A 5,000-nucleotide genomic window follows, 5' to 3' on the forward strand; every position below is an offset into this window, starting at 1 on the left:
GCTGCCATGTGATTGGCTGATTAGAAATGTACTTTAATGAGCAGTTAGACAGGTGTCCCTAATAAAGTGGCCGGTGAGTGTATATATTTTAGTGTAAGAAATGATTCATGGCGTGCAGTTTTTATAAAGTGTTACCTATACGCATCTGCAAGTACAGAGATGCCACGGATATATTTTGATTGACTTTGTAAAAGATACGCCGCATCCTCAACTAAAGCCAGAGGCGATGCTGTCATCTTCATAGAAAAAAAGGCAACCGGACCTCATCCTCTTCTCACAGATTCCCATCCCTCCTTCAGACAAAAGATGACACCCAAATGTATCTGTCAGTCAGTGCTGGAGTCTTCAGAGTCAGTGCTGTCACGCTAAGGTCACAGCGCTGGCAATTTACTTAAAACAACAGCTGCGTCTCAATAAAGCTCCCTCAAAAAATGTTTAACTCATTTAAAATTATTATATTTACTTATTTTAAAAGAGCTAAAACAACACAACTCCTGATATTTTTTTGGGGACAACTTGATTGTTTTATATTCAATCCACTTAAAGGTGCAGTATGTAAGTTGAACACCCAGTGGTTGAACTAGGTATTGCACTCCTAGTTGAAAACACGTGCAAGTGCAGGTTGCCAGATTGACGACATCAACAGCAGTGTGTCTGACTATTGAGCTAAGGCTGATTTAAGCCGTGTTCTAAATAAAAGCAATCACATGCAATAGAAGAACTATTTTCCATATTAAAAAGAGTTTTTGTTCTATTCAACTCCTGACATTTATATTTTAGAAACTAGAATAACAGCTGAACAACAGGATAAACAGACAATGATCACCTCAGGTACGCCTCATGTGCTTTATTCAGTGTTAAATACTAAAAATGTGAGTTTGAATGCCATTATGCCATATCACCCTGCAGCCCAAGAGCAGTTACTCACTGAAGCTAAGCAGGGCTGAGCCTGGTCAGTACCTGGATAGGAGACCACTAGGGAACACTGGGTTGCTGTTGGAAGTGGTGTTAGTGTGGCCAGCAGGGGGCGCTCAGCCTGTGGTCTGCGTAAGTCCTAATGCCCCAGTAAAAGTGAAGGGGACACTACACTGTCAGTGGGCGCCGTCTTTCGGATGAGACGTTAAACTGAGGTCCTGACTCTCTGTGGTCATTAAAAGTCCCATGGCACTTCTTGTGAAAGAGCAGAGATGTAACCCCGGTGTCCTGGCCAAAGTCCCTCTATCGGCCCTTATGATCATGGCCTACCAATCATCCCCTTCCACCAAATTGGCTATCTATCACTGTCTCTTCACTCCACCAATAGCTGGTGTGTGGTGAGCGCACTGGCGCCGTTGTCCTGTGGCAGCCGTCGCATCATCCAAGTGGATGCTGCACTCTGGTGGTGGTGTGGAGAAAACCCCCTCTCATGATTGTGAAGCGCTTTGGGTGTATGGCCATACACAAATGCACTATATAAATACACATTACATTATACATGACATGTGTTGCCATAATACTGAAAGCAGCAGCAGATAGTTCCCCTCAGATCTTGAAAATAAAATAAACTCTTTGAAATAACGCTTCAGAGCGGTGTGCAAACCAACACATATCAGGGATTCAGCATGTTCATTTAATAATAATGAGGTTTAATATGTATTAATTACTAGATTATAAACCTTATCATTTCGCTGGAGTGCAGTGAGTGCACTATTCTGTGCTTCTGAATGGCTGTATTTAAATTTCTATCATGTTTAGTCTTGTGCTTACAGCCAAACTGCTTATCACTGAAAATCTCATCACTAGCATGTTGTTAGGACACAGGGTTACAATGTAACCTGTTAATCTAATGTTTACGTTCGTAATATTTCTATCATTTTGCTAATTGATAACCACATCATGTGGAACTCTGAATCTGCGTCTCATTTCAGAGTCTGCTGCTGTCCACCTGAGGTCACATTTCAGTCATGGACGCATGCTTTGAGAGTCTTCAGTCTTGAATGACTGAAATACTCTGTTTTTCACCAAGGCAATCTGGGTGCTCAAATATAATTGGCTAATCTGACATTGGGTGGATTAAAGAGAGCAAAACAAAGACAGCCGTTCTGGCACGTAACTCACATTTTCAAAGCAGAATATCTGACTTCAGCATTGTTTTTTAGATAAATGAGAATGTTAACTTTGAACGTTTCTTAAATTTCTGCAAACATATTATGCTATTTTTATGCTTTAGATGAGTCAAAAACCTACATATCCATATATTTATAAAGATGAAAGTGAAATATGATACGCACGTTTGGCCCAATTTTAGGGTACAATTCCCAATATTAACAAAATGTAGCCTTTTCTAAAATTTACTGAGCTAATTTTAGCTCAATATATGGGATGCAGAAAAAAAAAACATTCTTTATATTTTATATCAGTCGCACTTTATTTACTATTAGATACTATTCTCGCTATTAACAAACCATTACTAGGACTTTTGACAAAATAAAGACTAAACTGTTGCTTTTTAATATAGAGTAGGATTATTATATCAGGTAAGATTAGGGATGTAGAATAGGATCATGCAGAGTAGGTACTTTATAATTACTTATAAACAGCCAATGTCTTACATAAGCAGGTTATTATAAGCCACTAGTTCATAGTGAGAGTTGAGACTTAAACTATGAAACTTCAAGAATGTTTTGAGTGATTTCTAAATCCTCATTTGTTCTCTGAACCTATGCGTTTGTATTGCTATTTAAGCAATTTTTTTATCACCATGATTTGGGCTTAAACTGCCATTTAAGCAAACAAATAAGCCACAAAACATCTCTTTTAAGAAGAGCAATGCAATACAACTAACTAACTAACTAACTAACTAACTACAGTGCTCAGCATATATGAGTACAGCCCATTTTGAAAATGAATATTTTTCTCCATTTCTCAGTGAATATAGGCAATGCATTTTGATGCATTTAAACAAAACAGATTTATTAAATAGATATATTTATTAAAATAATATTTTAGTCCCCAAGCATATTTATAAATTGAAAGATAATACAATTAAATTCTTGCAAAATATTATATTGTTAAGTATTGTAATAAGTTATTTTGTTGGGTAAGCTCGGGAATTGGCTTCAGTACTGACTCATCTAATGTATATGCACAAATATAATATTGTATAGCTTCCTAATAAAAATATAAATTTATAAGAGAGATTTGTGAGGGGTGTACTTAAATATCGTAAGCACTGTATACTAACTAACTACTAACTAAGGAACTAACTAACTAAATGAATTAATTAATTAATAAATAAATAAATAAATAAATAAATAAATAAATAAATAAATAAATGTATTGGTATGGATAGTATCTTCTTGAAAGAAAGTACACTCTCAGAAAAAAAGGTACAAAACCTAAAATTTCAAAAGGTAAATTTTGGGTGCTATCGGGTCCTAAAATTTCAAAAGGTAAATTTTTGGTGCTATCGGGTCCTAAAATTTCAAAAGGTAAATTTTTGGTGCTATCGGGTGCAACTGTATGCCTCATAGTACCTTAAAGGTAGAAAAGTTCACCTGTACAGTACAAATGTTTACCTTTGTAAAAGGTACTGCTCCAGTGACAGATGTGTGCCTTTATTTCTTAGTGTGCACATTAAATTGCGTAACTGCAGATTAACTACAGTCAGAAGTCAGAATTATTAGCCAACCTTTTAATTTTTTTTTTCTTTTTTAAATATTTCCCAAATGATGTTTAACAGAGCAAGGAATTTTTCGCAGTATGTCTGATAATATTTTTTCTTCTTTTCTTTTCATTTCGGCTAGAATAAAAGCAGTTTTAAATTTTTTAAACACCATTTTAAAGACAAAATTATTAGCCCATTAAAGCTATATATATATTTTTCGATAGTCTACAGAACAAACCATCATTACACAATAACTTGCCCAATTGCCATAACCTACCTAGTTAACCTAATTAACCTAGTTAAGCCTTTAAATGTCACTTTAAGCTGCATAGTATAATTATAAAAATACCTTATATATATATATATATATATATATATATATATATATATATATATATATATATATATATATATATATATATATATATATATTATATATAGTATAATTCTGTATATACCTTGACTTGTTCTGATTTTGATTGTACAGTAGTTAAAAATGTGCACCTTTTATAGTAATAACTGGATTAGTAATTGTTGTGAAAAGAGCTTTACAAATGAACTAGAGTTGAATATAATGTTTCATATTGTTGTGTAAAAATTTAAGTCCATAGCAAATGTGAGGTATACAATACTCTGTTTATATGCATCTGCTAGATGGATTGATTACCTCTCAAAAGTTTGGGGTTGGTAAAAATTGTAAATGTTTTTGAAAAGTCTCTTATGCCTTAAAGCTGCTATTATTAACATCTTTATATACAGTGTTTAAAAAAAATCAGCAATGGTTGCTTGAGGAATGCGTGGGTTTAATTAATAGGCCAAAAATGTCACCTATTTTAAAAGGCTTTTCTTGTGAGGAAAACAGGGCTGGTAACCACATCACGAGGTAATTGCAGTTTGGCAGGTGTGTCATAATGAGCAGAGATCCAGCACCCAACAGGATGCAAATGAATTTTAGCCCGGGGCTTTTACGCATTCAAGGCAATTAAGACTCTGCCACTTTCTACAACAGGGGTCAGATTCCCTACAGATCATCTCAATGTGACATGAAAGATCTAAGAGAGCAGCTCAGCGTGTTCAAACTTGACTGGAACCGGGGTGGCGATGAAAAGGAAGAGTTGGATGAACCTTGATAGACATCAGAAATCTGGGAAACAAAAACACGGTCTCACTCTGCCAAGAAAAAGGAAGGATAAATAAAGGAAGGCAGTTTTTTTGGGAGATTATTTGCGAGCGTGTTTGAATGGGAAGGAGATCTGAAAATAACGAAACAATTAAAGTTGACCTATATGTTATAAAACTCTCTCTCTCTCTCTCTCTCTCTCTCTCCCTCTCTCTCTCTCTCTCTCTCTTTGGT

The 5,000-nt window shown here is 35.2% G+C and overlaps 2 protein-coding genes across 10 annotated transcripts in view; one reads left to right on the forward strand and one right to left on the reverse strand.

Annotated features, from left to right (window-relative positions):
- The window catches only part of slc12a5a (solute carrier family 12 member 5a), a 2,560,186-nt gene that overhangs the window by 2,307,607 nt on the left and 247,579 nt on the right, over positions 1 to 5,000 (reverse strand). The gene's annotated exons all lie outside the window — the stretch shown is intronic.
- Positions 1 to 5,000, forward strand: part of LOC137496031 (uncharacterized) — a 159,503-nt gene that overhangs the window by 107,596 nt on the left and 46,907 nt on the right. Inside the window, exon 5 of one of the 9 annotated variants that reach the window (XR_015494363.1) lies at positions 4,656 to 4,937. The exons of the other annotated variants lie outside the window; for them this stretch is intronic. The gene's annotated coding sequence lies outside the window, so the exon portion shown is untranslated. Of the gene's footprint in view, positions 1 to 4,655; positions 4,938 to 5,000 lie in introns of those variants that run through there. 9 annotated transcript variants of the gene reach the window in all.

Source organism: Danio rerio, chromosome 6, assembly GCF_052040795.2.
Source record: "Danio rerio strain M-AB ecotype USA chromosome 6, GRCz13ab, whole genome shotgun sequence".
NCBI lineage: Eukaryota > Metazoa > Chordata > Actinopteri > Cypriniformes > Danionidae > Danio > Danio rerio.